A 21,326-nucleotide genomic window follows, 5' to 3' on the forward strand; every position below is an offset into this window, starting at 1 on the left:
AGAACTCTGGGATGAAACTGTATGGCTAAGTAGGAATATTTTAGACTGGATGCTGGAGAGTAACAGGCTTCATAGCAGGGACACCATGAAAAAGCATAGTTGGTGTACAAATCTAATTGGTTTTGGAAAATAAATTGTGATTTCCTTTAATAGTATATAGGACAATTAGGACTTAAATCATTTCTAAAGTCATTACAGGCTTCTGAAATTTTGTTTGGGAAAAGTATGGCTGATAATATAAATCTCCAAGGAGAAAATCAAGGAAAAGAAGTTCAGAATCGAACTTTCTTCATGGTCTAGAGAAATAAAAAGCATGAAAACAATTTTGGATATGGTTAAGAAGAGATTTAAAGCATTGCATCAAAAAGCTTTAAATGTTTTTAAGGACCCCAAACCAGCATTAAATGTAAGAGTAAAGAATAAAGGAGCATTGCAACCAGCATGTAGGAAGCATTAGATGTAAAAGCACAGGCTTAACTCTGGAAAATAAGTTTGCCTTTGTTGTTGTTAAATTCTTTTTCAGGTTGGAACAATCATTTTTAAAATTCCACTTAGAACCCAGGGGATCTTTATGATAAACAACTAAAGTCTCTTATGCTATCACATGCCTTCAATTTTCTCACATTTTCCCTTTAGAGACACAAAAAAACCCCTGTGGACTTCAGAATATCTTAAGGACTTTAGTCATTCAATATTCAGTTTGAAGTGGTATCACTAGTAAGTTTTTATGATTCAAAAATCATATGATATGACATTTTTAAATAGGCCCAAAGGCTATCATCACATTTTTATAATCATTTGCTGTAATGATGTATTCTAACACCCAAGAAAATGTACTTGATTTCAAAAGACACATTTCCCTTGGCAAAACACCTGTTGCAAAGTGGAACAAAGCTTCTTTCTTCACAGCATATTCTGAAAGCATGGAATATCACTGAAGTGGTGTATGATAAAGGGTTGTGGACTAACACAAAACCAACACCGGAAACCCACTACACCAGGTGGGCCTGCTTATGCTTAACCGGTAGGATCCAGAGTCTCTCCTTGGGCACCAAGAAACCCTGTTTTTGAAAAATCAGTGGTTATATAATGATTTCAAAGTAGGTAAGTGGGACTTATGCAAATAAAACTAGTGTCCCAAATACAGAGTACATGATGTGATGATCTCTGCAGAAAGCAGAAACCAGATCATGCTGAAAAGAGTTCATGTGGATGGTTTCTCATCCATGCACACCAGTTTCTTCAAAAATGTTTCTCAAAGTGTGTTCTCAGACCACTTGCACCCATAAAATCTGGGTGTAAGACTTTATTAAGTAAGTCTTTATTAAGTAAGACTAAAGTTTCTTTTGTGCTGTATCAGACCTAGTGGATAGGTATCTTTAAGTTGAGTCTTAGGCATGCTGGAGTTTAAGACCCATATCTTAATGTCAAATGTCCAGCAAAAAGTTGCATAAAAAAGTTACTTATTTTGCATTGAATTCACTCAATGTATATAAAATAATACTGAAAATATGAATATTTGCTTCTTTAACTAATGGTATTAGAATCCTGCAGCACACCGCTCCCACCCCCACCACCCCACCCCCGTACGAAGGCCCTTTGTGTCCCCTGCCTCTTGTTTGTAGAAAAGCTGAAGTTTCTCAGGCCTCCTGAGTCACAAAAGAGTAGACTCAAGCAATTAATAATTAGGACAATAGAGTCACAGACTCAGTGTCTGATGCACATTCCTGAGTTGTTTTACAGATATTATAACTGCCACCAAAGGGAGAAAAATAACTGCATGATGACCAGACTGCAGCCATGACATAAGCTGCCCATCTTGAGTTGTACTGAGTCTACAGCTAGAACAGTTCCAAGAACTGATTTTTACAGAATGAAATTAACACTACTGCCCATTATAATTTCTGTCTTTGTTGAGCATCAAAATAATTCTAAGTTGTTCTGCCTATATATGTAAATGGGCAACTAATACTGCCAGCAAAGAGATGCTGCAGACCCATATCACAGCATCTTCCACTCTAAGAGTATGGCACCATATGTCAGCATGAAGGAATTACGGAAGATAAATCTTTGTCCATAGCCCCATAGTAATGGAATGGTGCTGACAAGTGGGGATTTGTAAGCAGTGTGTGTGCACGTGCTCAGTAGTGTCCGACTCTTTGCAACCCCATGGACTGTAGCCTGACAGATTCCTCTGTCCATGTAATTTTCCAGGCAAGAGTACTGGAGGAGTGGGTTCCCATTTCCTACTCCAGGGGATCTTCCCAATCCAGGGATCAAACCTGAGTCTCTTATGTCTCTTGCATTAGCAGACAGATTCTTCACCACTAGTGCCACCTGGGAAGCCCCTTGTAAGCAGCGTTTAGCAGGAAAGAGCGCTTTATGGGAAAGAATTCTCTGCAGGAGAACCATTTGTTTTGTGATTTTAGCAAAGCTGTATTGTAACTAACCTCAGGCTTAGTTACAGGCACCCCCACGTTTCACTCATCTCTGACCCAAGCACATCTTCCAAATCTTTTGATCATACAATACCTTGCCTGACTTTTCATTGATCAAAGAAGTAGAAATGAAGAATAAGTAATTAACAGATAATCAGATCTCCACCCTAGCTTCCCCTTCAGTTACCTCACAAATTGTGTGAACAAGATAGCAGCTAAAGAAACATCATAAGAAACTGACAAGCTTGCATGTCGTAAAGGATGGTGATGACTCTGATCCCTTATCGCAATGATTAACTGAGATTACTTCTCTTTTCTCTTTAAAAACTTTCATGACTGAGCAGATTATCTGGAGTTAGTTTTGAGGAACACTGAGTTCCTCCTTCTCTGGAACACCTTCTTTCCAGACTGCTGGCTTTATGATTAAGAGCAGTGTTTTCCATTTTCACTAGCACTTGCCTCTCGGATATTGATTTTCGAGCAACAAGCAGCCAGACCTCGGTTTGGTAACAGCATTGAGTGTTATTAGCTATGTTTACATGATGGAACATCAACATTTGGCAGAGGGAAACAACTACTGATTCTTTGCTTAAGAAATAAAATATTTCATTATAACATTTATCAAAGCCAGGGAGTTTTTAATACTATTTCCTCAGTTCCCTTTAGAAGAATTTGGTGGGGGTGTGTTTCTCTAGATAGAGAAATCTGATTCATAAATACGGTTCCTCTGAGAAATATTTTTTTCCTTTTAAAGTAGGAATGTGTCCTGACCCAGGAAAGGATTCTTGATTTAACTTGAGATCCAAAACAACCTGGGGTAACATCATTAAAAAGAGTCAAGTATGATGTACTGACAGGATATTTTTCCAGACATATGAGGTATCATATAAAAACACCAATCTTAAAAATCATGCTCCCCTATAGGTCTTTTCATCATACCCCATGACTACTACAGTTCAGTTCAGTCGCTCAGTCGTGTCCGACTCTTTGCGACCCCATGAATTGCAGCACGCCAGGCCTCTCTGTCCATCACCAACTCCCGGAGTCTACCCAAACCCACGACCATCGAGTTGGTGATGCCATCCAACCATCTCATTCTCTGTCGTCCCCTTCTCCTCCTGCCCCCAATCCCACCCAGCATTAGGGTCTTTTCCAATGAGTCAACTCTTCGCATGAGGTGGCCAAAGTATTGGAGTTTCAGCTTCAACGTCAGTCCTTCCAATGAATAACCAGGACTGATCTCTTTTAGGATGCATTGATTGGATCTCCTTGCAGTCCAAGGGACTCTCAAGAGTTTTCTCCAACACCACAGTTCAAAAGCATCAATTCTGTGGCGCTCAGCTTTCTTCACCGTCCAACTCTTACATCCACACATGACCACTGGAAAAACCGTAGCCTTGACTAGATGAACTTTTGTTGGCAAAGTAATGTCTCTGCTTTTAAATATGCTCTCTAGGTTGGCCATAACCTTCCTTCCAAGGAGTAAGCGTCTTTTAATTTCATGGCTGCAATCACCATCAGCAGTGATTTTGGAGCCCAAAAAAATAAAGTCTGACACAGTTCCCACTGTTTCCCCATCTATTTCCCATGAAGTGATGGGATCAGATGCCATGATCTTAGTTTTCTGAACGTTGAGCTTTAAGCCAACTTTTTCACTCTCCTCTTTCACTTTCATCAAGAGGCTCTTTAGTTCTTCTTCACTTTCTGCCATAAGGGTGGTGTCATCCGCATATCTGAGGTTATTGATATTTCTCCCGGCAATCTTGATTCCAGCTTGTGCTTCTTCCAGCCCAGCATCTCTCATGATGTACACTGCATATAAGTTAATTAAGCAGGGTGACAATATATAGCCTTGACGTACTCCTTTTCCTATTTGGAACCAGTCTGTTGGTCCATGTCCAGTTCTAACTGTTGCTTCCTGACCTGCATACAGGTTTCTCAAGAGACAGATCAGGTGGTCTGTTATTCCCATCTCTTTCAGAATTTTCCACAGTTTATTGTGATCCACATAGTCAAAGGCTTTGGCATAGTCAATAAAGCAGAAATAGATGTTTTTTTGGAACTCTCTTGCTTTTTCGATGATCCAGCAGATATTGGCAATTTGATCTCTGGTTCCTCTGCCTTTTATAAAACCAGCTTGAACATCTGGAAGTTCATGGTTCACATATTGCTGAAGCCTGGCTTGGAGAATTTTGAGCATTACTTTACTAACATGTGAGATGAGTGCAATTGTGCGATAGTTTGAGCATTGTTTGGCATTGCCTTTCTTCAGGATTGGAATGAAAACTGACCTTTTCCAGTCCTGTGGCCACTGCTGAGTTTTCCAAATTTGCTGGCATATCGAGTGCAGCACTTTCACAGCATCACCTTTGAGGATTTGAAATAGCTCAACTGGAATTCCATCACCTCCACTAGCTTTGTTCATAGTGATGCTTTCTAAGGCCCACTTGACTTCACATTCCAGGATGTCTGGCTCTAGGTGAGTGATCACACCATCATGATTAGCTGGGTCGTGAAGATCTTTTTTGTACAGTTCTTCTGTGTATTCTTGCCACCTCTTCTTAATATCTTCTGCTTCTGTTAGGTCCATACCATTTCTGTCCTTTATCAAGCCTATCTTTGCATGAAATGTTCCTTTGATATCTCTAATTTTCTTGAAGAGGTCTCTAGTCTTTCCCAATCTGTTGTTTTCCTCTATTTCTTTGCACTGATCGCTGAGGAAGGCTTTCTTATCTCTCCTTGCTATTCTTTGGAACTCTGCATTCAGATGGGAATATCTTTCCTTTTCTCCTTTGCTTTTCGCTTCTATTCTCTTCCCAGCTATCTGTAAGGCCTCCTCAGACAGCCATTTTGCTTTTTTGCATTTCTTTTCCATGGGGATTGTCTTGATCCCTGTCTGCTGTACAATGTCACGAACCTCTGTCCATAGCTCATCAGGCACTCTGTCTATCAGATCTAGTCCCTTAAATCTATTTGTCACTTCTACTGTATACTCACAAGGGATTTGATCTAGGTCATACCTGAATGGACTAGTGGTTTTCCCTACTTTCTTCAATTTAAGTCTGAATTTGGCAATTTAAGTCTGATCATTAAGCAGTTCATGATCTGAGCCACAGTCTGCTCCTGGTCTTGTTTTTGCTGACTGTATAGAGCTTCTCCATCTTTGGCTGCAAAGAATATAATCAATCTGATTTTGGTGTTGACCATCTGGTGATGTCCACGTGTAGAGTCTTCTCTTGTGTTGTTGGAATAGGGTGTTTGCTATTACCAGTGAGTTCTCTTGGCAAAACTCTATTAGCCTTTGCCCTGCTTCATTCTGTACTCCAAGGCCAAATTTGCCTGTTACACCAGGTGTTTCTTGACTTCCTACCTTTGCATTCCAGTCCCCTATAATGAAAAGGACATCTTTTTTTGGTGTTAGTTCTAGAAGGTCTTGTAGGTCTTCATAGAACCATTCAACTTCAGCTTCTTTGGCGTTATTTGTCGGGGCGTAGACTTGGATTACTGTGATATTGAATGGTTTACCTTGGAAACGAACAGAGATCATAAGATGTTATTAATTCTTTGGGCAGGAGGGGTGCATAGTGAGAGGAATTTATATTTCATGACTGAATAAATGAAGTAGATTTCTCCTCCCTCCCAAACTCATTGTTACTGAAGTGGATTCCCAGAAGTGTTGATCCATTGGTTAGCCAAAAACCTCTGGTTCATGGATATACATAAGCTTGAACAGATTGTACTTATTGCCAATTTGGGGTCATGAGAAAAATGAGTGAGCAGAGGAAATTGCAATGAGAAAAACTAAATAAGCAGAGGAAACTGCATTGAGAAAAAGCCGCAAGAGAGCAGACATGAGATAGAGACAGAGAAGAGACCGCAAAGCCTCTGAAAGACTTAGGTTGATTTTCTAGTTGACATGAGACCTAGCTGAATGTCGGTAGCTGTTCTTGTATTCCATGAGACCTCTGAGTACCTAGATTAGCCCCATCCCCCTTTTGTTCCTTGGATGTGAGCTATTTATTGGGCCTCTGTTGTTACAACCTGGAAAAGAAAAATAGGGTCCCTTACAGAATATGATGAATAATTGTGTTACAAACTATTTACAATGGGAATCTGCCACTTTATTCTGTTTCATGAATAACCTGGCCTCTCTGACCTATCTCCTAGGCCTTTTATCCACATTTTGTTGCTTTTCTTGTGGATAAGAATTACACAGAGAAGAAGGTATTTGAACCCAAATCACACTGTTTTAACTTGAGCAAATATTGTCTTTAATCAATTGAACTCCCTTTAAGGAATGGAAACTAACATTAAGTACAATTGCATGTGCAAAGATTTTTACATCATTAGTTCTTTAGTCCTCACAACTTTGTAAGTTTCAGACTCAGGGAGGTCCATTGGCTTGTCCAATGATCCAAGTTAGAAAATGTTAATGTTTACATGTAATCTACGTCTCTATTTCTTGGTTCAAAACTTTTTCAACTAGACAAGTGACTCACAAAATACAGTACATTGATTAAATATATGCTATCCAAGATTATTTTAAATATATTATGAAGAAATATTTTATAGTTTAAAGTTACACATTTATTTTAATATATTAGAAAAACAATTAGAATCAGATCTTAATGAATATATGTATATACATGTATATAGTGACTAATAGTACAGATGGCATATAGATATGACAAAAATCTTAAAGAGATGATTGAAATTTCAAACTCTCATCAAGTTCATATCAAGTTCCTGTGAAATTATAAACATTTTGAAAATCTGTTCAAAAGTGATCCAGTGGCCATATTAAATTCAGATTTGGATGTAAACTAAATATGTTAGGAAAGAGTAAGCTCTATAGAAATCTGTCTCCATATTATGTTGAAATGGTTCATGTAGAGAAAGCACTGTTGCATTTTCTCTAAATTTCACTAGTGTCATTGCTATTAAAGATATGAAAATATAAAAATATAATATTTCTCTGCATCTAATATATGTGCATCAAAATTTTTGAGTAATAATATAAGCAAACATTATAAACTATTCTAAAGTTTTAGCAAATATTAAAAAAGACTTAAGCATACACTCAACAACTTTAAACATTTTGAGAATGGTTTCCAGGTAAATGATAAGACAAGACAGGGTAATGTTATAATGAAGGTCAAAGGACTTCAACTTCTAAAGAAATATAATAATCCTTCAGTGAGATGCCTGGTGTGTCATACTCAAATGATGAAATGGATCTGGGAAATTAAAATGACCAAGAAATCAAAATGGTTAGTTACTCGACACTCTGAACACAAGCCACAAGAATATTCTCAGCCAAATAGAATATCCTTCTCATATTAAGTCTGAATATCCTTCAGACTGAAATGTGCCATTAAGGGGATTTCTGACACTGAATACTTATAGATGCATGGGGGCCAGAGTATAGTGGCAATAGGACCGGATTAAGAAGCAGTCCTGATTCTATTCTCCTAGTTCTATCCTCTATTGAGAGTCTTTAGGTAAGGCTTTCATCATCCGAAGTCTCCATTTCATTGTATCAGAAGCCGTGAATAAAAATATTTACATACTTAGGTCAAAAGATTATTGTTAAGGTCCATTTTACATTGTGATGTGCTACCTGCTAAGCAATGTTATGCTTAGAAAAATAATTTAAAAGAAGGCTTACATTTTCTTCCTTATAATGAGCTTTACTTGCCTTACTTTCTCCTATTGGTGTATTTCTTTTAAGAAGGGCAATTATTCTGGAACACAGAATAGCATTTAAAATTTGAAAGTTGGGAGAGAGTAGTGTTGAAACTTATACATAACCATATGTAAAGTAGACAAAAGCTTTTGACTGTGTGGATCATAACAAACTGTGGAACATTGTTAAAGTGATGGGAATACTACACCACCTTACATGTCTCCTAAAGCTGAGCGCCGAAGAATTGATGCTTTTGAACTGTGGTGTTGGAGAAGACTCTTGAGAGTCCCTTGGACTGCAAGGAGATACAACCAGTCCATCCTAAAGGAAATTAATCCTGAGTATTCATTGGAAGGACTGGTGCTGAAGCTGAAACTCCAATACTTTGGCCACCTGGTGCGAAGAATTGACTCATTGGAAAAGACCCTGATGCTGGGAAGGATCGAGGGCAGGAGGAGAAGGGAACAATAGAGGATGAGATGGCTGGATGGCATCACCGACTTGATGGACATGAGTTTAAGTAAGCTCTGGGAGTTGGTGATGGACAGGGAAGTGTGGTGTGCTGCAGTCCATGGGGTCACAAAGAGTAGGACACAAATGAGTGACTGAACTGAACTGAACTGAGAAACCTGTATGCAGGTCAAAAAGCAACAGAACCAGACATGGAACAGCAGACTGGTTCAAAATTTGGAGAGGAGTAAGACAAGGCTGTATATCATCACCCTGTTGATTTAACTTATATGCAGAGTACATCATATGAAATGCCAGACTAGATGAATTACAAGCTGGAATCATGGTTGCCAGGAAAAATACCAACAACCTCAGATATGCAGATGATACCACTCTAGTGGCAGAAGGCAAAGAGGAACTAAAGAGCCTCTTGATGAGGGTGAAAGAGGAGAGTGAAAAAGCTGGTTTAAAACTCAACATTCAAAAAAGTAAGATCATGGCATCTGGTCCCATCATGTCATGGAAAAGCAGAAGGAGAAAAAGTAGAAACAGAGACAGATTTTATTTACTTGGTTTCCAAAATCACTTCTGTGGTGACTGCAGCCATGAAATTAAAAGATGGTTGCTCCTTGTAAAGAAAACTATGACAAACCTAGACAGTGCATTAAAAAGCAAAGACATCACTTTACTGACAAAGGTCCATGTAGTCAAAGCTATGGTTTTTCCCATAGTCATGTATGGATGTGAGAGTTTGACCATAAAGAAGGCTAAGCACTGAGGAATTGATGCTTTTGAATTGTGGTGCTGGGAAAGATTTGAGAGACCCTTGGACTGCAAGGAAATCAAAACAGTCAATCCTAAAGGAAATCAGTCCTGAATACTTATTGGAATGACTGATGCTGAAGCTCCAAAACTTTGGCCACCTGATAGGAAAAGCTGACTCATTAGAAAAGACCCTGTTGCTGGGAAAGATTGAGGGCATGAGGAGAAGGGGACAACAGAGGATAAGATGGTTAGATGGCATCACCAATTCAATGGATGTGAATTTGAGCAAACCCCAGGAGATGCTGAAGGGCAAAGAAGCCTGGTGTGCAGCAGTCCATGGAGTTGCAAAGAGTTGTACATGACTTAGCAACTAAACAACAACAAAACAGATAGCTAGTGGGAAGTTTGTAATAGCCTGATGGAGTGGGTTGGGGTGAGAGGTGGAGGGAGGTTCAAGAGGGAGGAAATATATGTATTATGGCTGATTCTCGATGTTGTATGGAAGAAGCCAACACAATATTGTAAAACAATTATCCTCCAATTAAAAATAAATTTGTAAAAAATTTAAGATTGGAAACATGTTTACAATGGGAGATAGGGAAATCCTATATTAAAGAAGGGATTGTTTTTTCAAAGACCCGTTACAGCAGATTAGGTGGTTTACTGGATGAGATGGTCCAACTTAAAAAACTGCACTTGGAATTCTAAGGAGGAATGTGTTTATCTTTCACAAGATAGGCTCCACTAGCCTGGTGAAGTATTTGAAGTAAGGAATTCATGCTCTGCATCTGGCTCATGCCAGTCATCACTAGCTAGTTTGAAAATGCTGCCTCTCCTTTCCTTTATTGACAATGTGGATCTTGCTGAGGTTCTGGAAGTCTGTGTACTTGTTTTGCTTTCTAAGTCCTCATAGAGTATCTTTTCAAGGTAATATCATTTTAGAAGAAGCTTTAATCAACAGGCTTGCCAAGTGAGATGAATGCTCAGTTACATATAAATATAAAAGGCCTTTATTTTTTCCTGTTTAATTACCTTAGAAATAGCCCTGTATGCCTTGATAAACTGACTTTACTTTTACCTAAGATAAACACTGCCCTTGAAAATCACTTGATACCTTTTGCCCTTCGTTAGATGTCAAATCTGATGAACATTTCTAAAAGCCATTTCTTTTCCAAATGACCTATGGCGCTTGCTTCCAGTACTGAGATTCTAAATTGCCTTTTATTTCTTGGTAATATTCTTCTGCTCCACTATATGGAAGAAAGGTTGCTTATTATACCCTCTAGTGGTGATTGTGACATTCTTAAAAATATTTTTATTGCATTCTATGGCCTTTTCCTATAAACTTACTATATATTTACTTTAAAATATATGTATATCATTCGTTGACTTTATACTGTGAACAGTACAGTATAAAAAATTTATCTATAACAAGATACAAAAAATGTAAATCATTTGCATTACACTTTGTGTTTATAAATACATCAAAAATAGGTTTATAGGAGATTGATCCATTTTCCTCACATTTCATATACTCCAATTTTATTCCACTTTTAAAAATATGTCTTATTCTTCTTTCTTCTATTTGGAATATTGTCAGCAAGCAGTTATTCACACAGCTGGAGGAAGTATATATAGACTTCTACATATCCCAAAATGTCATTATATTTTGGTTTAGAGTCCCTCTTTACTCATACTTAGTCATGAGTACATCTCATTTTTTAAGAATTCACAACATTTGAAATAAAATAAGGAAGCCACCCATGGAACTTCTGATTCTACAGGAACTCGGAATTTGTCACTCCTTCCTTTTTCACTCTGCTTTCTCCACCCCAAGAAGGACAAGGGAACATTTTTTAAATTGAGGAGAAATACACATTTTGAAAGAACATCTGCAAAGATTGTTGCTATGTCTCTGTCTACATTCTTCTCAGGTAAAAATTTAATTAGGTATTTTCTTCTAAACTTCTTGCTTTCAAATTCTTAATCAGTTACAGTTTGTATATAGATGATGAGAATAAAGACAGTTAAGAAAAACAAAAGAGACAATCAAGCAGAACAGGTGGTTCTCAACAAAAACTTGAAATTAAGAGTTGTCTGCAACTGAGAGTAATCAAGAGATAACCATAAATTAAAATGACTTTAATAAATAGGTAAAAATGTCTTGTTTCTGGATGAAAAATACTCAGCATTTTGAGATATCAATTTTCCTAGATTAATCCATAAATTCATTGACAACCCAGTAAAATGTTAATATACTTTGACCAAAGTATATTTTGACCAAAGTATTTATGTATGTTTCTAAAGTTTATCTGAAAGAGTATGCAAATGAAAATAGCCAAGAAGAACAAAATTAAAATAAGGATACTAGAGGGAAGGACTAGATTTAATGTGTCTGAATATGATATGAAGCTGTAATAAAAAACAGCATGTTATGAGCATGCTAAAAGAGACGTGTATCAGTGGAATAGGAAAACAAACAGTGATATTTTAGTAAATGCTAATACTGACATTTTGAATTGGTGAACAAAGAAGGATTAAAACAACTATTTGGAGAAAAACTTCAAAATCTTCCTCCTTTTCTCTTCACATCAAAATATATTCCAGTTAGATCTATGAATTAAATTTTGAAAGACAAAATACTAGAAATAAATAAGAATTAGTATTTTAGTAAATCTTGGAGTTAGGAAGGCATTTATGAGCATGTGAAGCCCAGAGACCATCAAGAAAAATATCTGTAAACATACTACTGCATATATTTAAACGTTGGAATTATTCATAAAAATATTTCATAATTATGGTCAGAAGTCCAAAACTCAGAAATATTCATGTTTGTGAAGACAAAGTGCTAATTTTCTAATTTACAAAGAGCTCTCCTTTGTCACTAAGAGAAAGAAAACCCAATAGAAAAATTGGCAAAGTATGTAAATCGGAAAACCACAGATGAACAAATATAAATGAACAGAAAACAATGAAAAATCTTGCACAACCTCGCTAATGAATACAGAAACACAAATCTAAATAAGCTTAAAAATCTCATCTGATCAACTTGGAAAAGATGAAAAGAGTTGGTAATACAGAATTTGTAACATAGTGAATTTTGGCACTGTAGGTAGGAATGTAAATATAATATTTTGGGGGTAGAGTTGGCAATATTTATTAAAATGTTCCTGACTCAGTTATTTCACTTCTACAATTTTAGGACTTTATTCTACAGAAATACTTCACATGAATGTTCAGAGATATATGTATAAAGCTGTCTTTATATCATTAAAAATGACCCAAATACCACTGTGGAAGAAAGTACGGCATATCTTCCTAAAGATAAATAAATAAATAAACATAGTAACTTAATATAACATGGTAATTTCACATGATCTAGCAATTCCACTTCTGGGCATATACCCAAAAAAACATGAAAGCAGGGACTCAGATACTTGTGCACCCATGTTCAAGCATTATTCACAATTGCCAAAGGTAAAAACAACCCAAGTGTCCATCTGTGAATGGATAAATAAAATATATTACAGTTTGACTCTGAACAACACAGAGTTGAACTGCCTGGGTCCATTTATACATGAATTTTTTTCAGTAGTAAATACTGTAGTACTGCATAATCTGTGGTTGGTTAAATCTGTGGATGTGAAAGGCAATATGGAGGGAACTTGGATATGGAGGGCCAAATATAAGTTACACATGGATTTTTGACTGCATAGAGTGTTGATACTTGGAATGATATACAAAATGCATTGTGAAGTGAAGTGAAGAAATGGAAGCAGAAATTGTATTATAGTTGTTTTATATATTTCTTTTATAAAAATAATGTTACACCCAGTTAACCAAGGGTAAGTCTATCTAATCGATATGATAGAAAAATCACCTTTGTGATTGTCTTCTTGAAAATAACGGAGTCAGATCTCACTCTTGTACCTATGAGTTGGGTGTCCCGTAAGCAATGAATATTCTCCATTGTCAATCATACTAGGAAGAGATTCATCCAGGGACAGACAATGGGGACATAGTGAGCAAGAATGAATTAGACTAAGATAAGGAAAAGATTTTCCTCCTTTCTCTGGGCTTGAGAATGGAAGATTGTCAGACTAGGAGCCCTGCCCTGTGCTCTGTCATATGGAGACAATTGATGACAAGTTAGGAAAGTGTCTTCTCTGGTGCCTCAGAGGGTAAAGCATCTGCCTGCAATGTGGGAGACCTGGGTTCGATCCCTGGGTTGGGAAAATCCCCTGGAGAAGGAGATGGCAACCCACTCTGGTACTCTTGCCTGGAAAATCCCATGGACAGAGAACCCTGGTAGGCTACAGTCCATGGGGTCACAAAGAGTCAGACATGACTGAGCAACTTCACTTCATTTCACTTAAGAAGGTGGTTCAACCCATAGAGGATCCAAAGCAGGCTGGACATGAGCTGTAACAGCAATTTATTTTTCATATAGGACTTCCCTTCCATTGGTCCCTATCCTTCTGTAAGGTCAGCAAGCTGAAGAAAAATTATTGGAGAGGCTGTGTCCATGCTAGTGGACAGTGGTAACTGCCAAAGAGCTCCCATGTCCTGTGGAGTAAAGATGGTGAGTTTCATCTCCAGAGAAAGAGGGGCAGTCTAACAGGAAGAGAGCACCAGAAGGGAAGAACCTCAGGGACATGTTCCTTAGCAGATGTTAGGTACCGAAAACCATTAGAAACTATGAGAGACATTCTTTGCAGAAGATTCTTCTTAATCACTGAGAAGCTTGGGGAGAGGTCCCACCATCATGGTTTAGATTAGAATAATTTTAATCCAGATATTATCTTGGGTCTTTCTGACCTTTAAAGATGGTTCAACACCCAGCTTCGATGTCAAGTCCAGTAGATTTCAAAACTTTCTCAAGGGTTCTGTGAATTCAAGGGGATGAGGCAGCAAAGAAGTGACTTCCAACTCATGGCTCCCTCCAGTGTGGACTCCCTCTACCCAGCCTCAGCATGGCTGTGACACTCAGCCCCAGGACCTATTCTCACAAGGAAAGCTGATTCACACCAAGCATTCTGTGGATCTAACAATCTTTACTACGCCACTGGGGGTCATGGAAGAGGTGGCATCACCACTGCATACAAATGACATGAAGCCCCCATGAGAGACCCTGGTCTCTGTGTTTCTTGGTACCTCAGCACTGTGGATTCTCTTAACTCCTCCTCGTACATTCTCACAGTCTCCTTTCTCCTCCCCCTCATTTATTTCCCCCTGATTGTTTCTTCTCAACCCTTCCCTCTCCCAATGTTTAAATGAAAAAAGAACTCCTCTCCTTGTCTCACACAGAGCAGTTCTTCCCTATTCTCTGGGTATCACATCTTGGCCAATAACTTTAACGGTTCACCTTTCAACTCAGTCATTAATTAAGGTCTTAGGCATCTTTTCATGTGATTTTTGGCCATCTATATGTCTTCTCTGGAGAAATGTTTATTTAGCTCTTGTATCCATTTGTTGATTGAGTTGTTTGCTTTTTTGATATTGAGCTGTATGAGCTGTTTGTGTATAATAGAGATTAATCCCTTGTCAATTGCCTCATTTGCAAATATTTTTTCCCATTCTGTGGGTTATATTTTTGTTTATGATTTCCTTTGCCCTGTAAAAGCTTCTAAGTTTAATTAGGTCCCATTTGTTTATTTTTGCCTTTATTTTCGTTACTCTAGGAGAAGGATTCAAAAAATATTGCTGCAATTAACATCAAAGAGTATGCTGCCCATGTTTTTCTCTAATGGCTTTATAGTATCAAGTCTTACATTTAGGCCTTTAATCCATTTTGAGTTTGTTTTTGTGTTTGGTGTCAGAGAATGTTCAGATTTCATCTGTTACATGTGGTTATCAAGTTTTTCCAGCACCACTTATTCAAAGTGTTAGTGTTAGTTGCTCAGTCACGTCCGACTCTTTTTGACCCTATGGACTGTATTGCCCGCCAGGCTCCTCTGTCCATGGAATTCTCCAGGCAAGAATACTGGAGTGGGTAACCATTCCCTTCTCCAAAGGTCTTCCTGACGCAGGTATCAAACCCAGGTCTTGTGCATTGCAGGCAGATTCTTTACCATCTGAGCCAAAGACTGTTTTTTTTCCATTGTATATCCTCACCTCCTTTGTCATAGATTAATTGATGGTGAGTGTGTGGGTTTACTTCCAGGCTTTCTGTCCTGCTCTTGAATTTTCACAAAAAAGGATATATTTCTTTCCTCTGGAACTTCAGAAATCTACCTCTTGCCCTTGGGGAGCTCACAGTGCACAGAACCAAGGTATGAACCCCAGTGTGATACAACTGATCAGTACAAGTTGTTTTACTAGCAATCCAAAGAACTAAGATGTCTAATAACATTACCTGTACTTGTTGAATTAATTTTATATGGCTCTGAAATATTTTCTGAGTGACAATAGACCTAGTTTCTGTCTCCCTGGAACCATAAGTTGCCAGAAGTTCCTAGTTTTGATGGATCTCCCTAATGGGATCCTTCTAATAAAACTGGCGTTTGATTTTTCTCTGTCATTCATGCTGCAATTTATTTTTTGTTAGGTTTTAATTGAAAACATCCACATATTTCCTCTGGAGCTATAATGCCAAGGAGCCGGTTATAGTATTAGGCATACGTTCCTGCTCATCCTGATAAGAAATCCAGGGAATTTTAATTCTACCTGCTTTTCCCCCTAGATTTAGAATGTAAATTCTTTCTACACATTTATGAAATGAGACAAGCTGATAGCTAGAGCAGTACTCAGTAATTGGAAAGTCAGTTACCTTTTATCTCTTGGTTAAAAACAGGAAGTAGGTCAGTTCTTTGTTAACATTATTGGCAAATACTATTTATAGGATGATACAAATTACTAGGGGAAAGACATTGTAAAGTTGATTTTCAAGCAAGAGGCAATAGCTAACTTATTCTTTTTCTTAACTATATTAAGAATGCAGTGACCAATTTTTCAGCAATCAAAGTCTGGATTTTTTTTTGTTCAAACTAATTTTTTTAATTAGTTTTTTTTTGATACCTTACCAAAAAACTAACAAAAACTAAACTAACTCAGCAAGCCATTGTCGCTACTCATATCAAGCACCTGCTAGAAGGGTTTGTTCAGATGCATTTGTTGCTATTCAGTTGCTAAGTTGTGTCCATGCATCTGAACATATTTCAGCCATATACCACAAGTATATGTGATGGAGAGAGAAATATAAATGTGAGAATAAAATATTTATGGCATGGAATTACTCATGCCCATTTGTTTATATAGCCTTCTGTGTGTGTTTCTATCACAGACATGAAACTAAAATTTGAGTAGATCCCTCTGCATTTGAGTCTTCTGATGAGGAAATTTAAATTGCCCATCTACTAACTTTTTTTGCATTTGAGATAAATCATGAGGTATTTATAGATATTATTTTAAAGGCTAGGAGATGATGTCTGTGTATTTGGCTTATTACTAAACCAAGAAGAAGTTTGTTTTAGAAGCAATATGATTCTCCAACAGCCTCCATGTTTGCATACATCAGAATTGATGGCAGTTTGGAAGCCAAATACAAAACCAAACATTTCTCAGGAAGAGCTACAATTTGCTGCCATCCATTTCTATCAAACTCTGGGTGAAACATTACCGAAAACCTACTTCTCAGCCTTAATCCTAAATGACTTAGAAGGCTGGTGACCTCATCCTTTGATGTTTAAAAGAGAAGGAAACTATATTTCAACTAAAGAGGCTAGAAAACATTAAAACTGCTCAAAACTGGAAATTTCCACAACATCTGACAACACACCAAAAGCCACTGAGACAAACATGCTCTCAAGTGCTGTCCTGCTTCCAGTTTCCTGTGCTTTCTGCAAGTACTTCAGTTTTTCAATCTGCTTCTGGAGAATGCTGGCCACTGGTTCAGGGAAAATGCTGCCATGAGTATTGCTCCATGCTGAATTCTTGTCCAGACCAGGGAGATCCTAGATGCTAGCCTGTGGACAACTGCTGCAAGTGAAGTCAGGAATCTGATCTGCAGGAGCAGCTTCTAGATTTGTCATTGTCCCAGAGTCCACGAGCTTTTAGACTTGGAATTAAAGCAAGAACACTAGAGGTTGAGTGACTGACTCCTATCAGAAACTTAGAACCATCTTCGAAGATGCGAGAACTCAACTCTGAGTTATCACTTTTTCAATAGTTCTTTGCTTGCTGTTTCCACAATTAATAATGCCCCTTCAGATTCTGCAGTTCTGTAAATCCATGGATGATTTAACCTGAATCATGACTCTATTACTTGGTAGTTAAGAAGAATGACTATGAATGGGATAGACTCAGTAAAGTTTAGTCTCCCAAGGATATTTGTCAGTTATTGCTGATCCACTGAACTTCCATGGCCCTCAACCCTCAGGCCTTTATATTCCTGAAACATTTGAGTCCTTTATGTGATCTATTTTCAGAATAGATCAGCCAATTTAATTTGTAGTTACATTAGTTACGTTGCAACCTGAACTTAGATTTTTGATGTCACAACTCTTGGTAGACTCCTCTGGAAGATGATCATAATAATAACTAGCATTCGGTGAGCTCTTTCTATGTGGTAGCTCTTTTATAGACATCATCTGTCACAGAAATTCTGGGAGACAGGCACTCATATTAGCCCTACTATACAGATGATTAAACAGAATCAGAGAGATTAAGTTACTATCCCAAGGTCACACAGTGGTTGAACTGAGACTTGAACCCAAGCAGTGTAACCGCAGAAACTGTATCTTTGTAAAAGTCAAGTAAGGTGTAATCCCCTGACCAAAATGGGAAAAAAATTAAGTGCTCCAAGGAGTAGGATGACTGAATAAATTATGGTTTACCCATGCAATGAAATATCAGGTGAAAATAATGGTTTTATGAATATGTAGTGGTATGAGAAAATGTTAAAATGTAATATTGAATGAAAAAGTGCTGCACAGTAAAATCTCAATTTTGTTCTTAAGAAAAATAGGCAATGGAATGCCAGTGTTGATTATCTCTAAAAATTGGATGAAAGGTGATTTTAGTTTTTTCTTTATGCTTCTCTGTATCTTCTAAATTTTTGGAAGTGGCCATCATCAGGAAAGTGAGCTCAGTCATGTCCGACTCTTTCAACCCCATGGACTGTGCAGTCCATGGAATTCTCCAGACCAGAAACTGGAGTGGGTAGCCACTCCCTTCTCCAGGGGATCTTCCTAACCCTGTGGAAGTGACCATACATTACCTTAATTTCCAAAAATTAAGGTATAGTGAAACATAAAAATGTCTGAAGTAGCTTCTCCTAATTTCTAGCATTGAAGAAAAAGGAGTCTGTTTCTCTTTTGTCTGAGACAGTGATGTCCACCTCTACCCAGAGGTATGTGGCCTCTCATCCAGACCTTTGTCTGGATTAGACTCCTTAATTTTCATAAGAAAATGTCAATTCTACCACCAGCTCATCTGACACTGATAGATGTGTCCTTCATTGTCCTCATAGATTATCTATACTCGAGCATCTCTCCACAGAGGATAACCTTGAACTCTGCTGTCCCAAAAAGAGAGCTTAATTACTTTATATCTGTTTATATATTATATTCATGTGTATTATTATATCTGAATATATATTATATATTCAGATAAAATTCCCAGATGGCCATATAGTCTATTTCTCTGGGACTTAACATTTTATCATTGATCCTTACATCTGTATCCTACAACCACTTTGCCGAGCTCCTCACAAAATTATGTTTGCTGAGCTGAGTTTAGCCCTGAAACCATGAGCTTGCAGTAAAGAATCTTATAAGAGCCCTATTGCATTAAATGTAGAAGAACTGTTGAAACAGTTGTTCACCATATCATTACACTATAAAAGGGAATTTTTCCCAGGTCAAAAGTCATGATCTTTCTAAGCAATAGGTTTGTTTTAATCTTATGGACACTATCATTTGTATCATCAATTTAAAAATTACAGACCACAAATAATCCTCTGTCTTAGCTGCTCTAAAGCCCTGGGCCAAATATATGGTGTTCCTCCAACAAATGTCCAGATGCTTGTTTGTTGAACCAATCTCTGATTTTCTTCTGGCACTGACTTTCTCCTTTTTTTTTTTTTTCATTTTCATATGCTCCTTCAAAGGATATGAGGAAGGGGAGAGAAGAAATAAATGGATAGATAAATGAATAAAAGCATATTTGTGTTGGGAACTTATGGCTATGATTTCAAATCAACACAATGAGCAAGAGAGTTTTCTTGCTTCATCAATTTTTCTAGAACAATTTACAGAGATTCAAGAGTTGGTGACATGATGACGACATGACAAATGGAAGATTTTCCCCACCGCTATTGACAGAGTCCAAGTCCCGGGTTCATGTACAGCTCTGACAAGATCCATTGTGACATTGGGAATACCCTTACGTGAACTGTTTTCTCAGGAAACAGGCCAACTGCTTTGATCTCAAGTAGACAAATCAGAAAGTCAGGTAGAAGTGACTTTTGTTTCTCTGTAATTTTACAAGCTCAAATTCTACATTGCAACCAGTTGTTTCACAAGCTCCTATACTTACAAACTTTCAACTTCAGAAAAGTGAACACAAAGCCCAAAAGTAGAACAAAGGCGTGCAGGCTCTGCCTTCCCCACAACAACAGTCTGATCACTTGAGCAGAGCCCTCTTGCTCCTGTTACCAATAAATTTACCTGCTCACACCTGAGAGAGCTTCTGCCGTTGCCTTCCCCGTTACCTGATCCTCGCAGGATTTCCATCATCTGTTGTTTTTTTCCATTCAGTCTTTAAGAAAGGTGTTTCACCTTTCCCTGGAGGCATCACTTGATCTCTTTCTTTCCTGTAAACAGCAGTGTGGCCTGTCTTAACATTCTCTCCAGAACAATTTTTCTGTCTAAAGTGCTGACTCACTGAAGGGTGTAAGAGACATTCTGTGGGCAGCAGTAGTCAACTGAGAAAACAGAATCATTTCCCAGGACTTAAAAGGGTACTTTCAAAAAGTGAGTGAATTTGAAAAGTGGGCAAGAAGTTCCTACAGGGTGAAAGGCACAAAGTCCTTTTCACACAGTCTGTGGAAGATCATATTTCATAAATGAAAAAGGTGTGAGTAGAAAATTCCTTTATTTTGCAGCAGGGAGGTAGTGCATCAGCCCTGGGCTGGGATTGCAGAGAGTTCTCTTGAGTTCTTTCTTTCTGGCCTCTGCCTTTCAGTTTTTCACCAGTTCAATGGGAAGATGACTTCTGCTCCTACCATAAGAGAAGGGTACCAACAGAATGAGTGTATGGAAGTTCTGAGTTTTCGGACACCTGGATTTGACTGTTGATCTTCAAATATCCACTGCTTTGAAATCCGTCTAGGTACATTTGAACTTTTTATTTTGTATTTCTCAAAGGCTACTGAATTAAACTTTTTAAGTGAAAGAATGAAGTGCGCAGGATATACAGGAAAATTCTAACACTATAAGCTTTTAAAATGGAGATCGATGGCAACTTCTTGTGAATCAAAAATATCGCAAAATAAAAAGTTTAAAAATGATTATTAGCCCTACCCAAACTCAGGGTGGCTTCCCATACAGTCAGTAATGTGTGTGATATTTCAACAGCCTCCTTTTCAAACCCTTCCCGTATCCAAATCATTACACGGCTACCATTTGAGTAGCATGGTCTCATTATAAATATATTATCTTACCCATCCTGGTTAGAACCATAGGAGGTAGGTATAATTATCCCATATTTCCAATGAGAAAACTGAGGCTCATAAAAGTTATGTAGTTTATCTAAAATTATGAGACAGTAGAAACGGATGTCTGGCCTAGCTGAACTCAAAGCCATTCTATTTCCACTGTTTGGCTGGCGATCTGCTACACTGATCTCTATCTAACTTTCTACTTGCATTCATTCTATAGAAAAGGTGTAAAGTTGGCAGCTGTATTCTTTAAACATTCACTGTATAACTGGTGATGGTACACAGCTGTCCAGGCTTTAATTTCCTCAGGTCTAAAATATGGATAACA

At 37.8% G+C, this 21,326-nt stretch overlaps 1 long non-coding RNA gene across 1 annotated transcript in view; it reads left to right on the plus strand.

Moving 5' to 3' along the window:
* Positions 1-20,891, plus strand: part of LOC145541872 (uncharacterized) — an 88,159-nt gene extending 67,268 nt beyond the window's left edge. The window contains exons 7-8 of the long non-coding RNA XR_014079381.1: positions 15,503-15,611; positions 19,448-20,891. This is a non-coding gene — a long non-coding RNA (uncharacterized LOC145541872). The remainder of the gene's footprint in view (positions 1-15,502; positions 15,612-19,447) is intronic.
* The last annotated feature ends 435 nt before the right edge of the window (positions 20,892-21,326 follow it).

This window comes from Giraffa tippelskirchi, chromosome 3 (genome assembly GCF_054371585.1).
Source record: "Giraffa tippelskirchi isolate mGirTip1 chromosome 3, T2T-mGirTip1v1.2.pri, whole genome shotgun sequence".
NCBI classification, from domain to species: domain Eukaryota; kingdom Metazoa; phylum Chordata; class Mammalia; order Artiodactyla; family Giraffidae; genus Giraffa; species Giraffa tippelskirchi.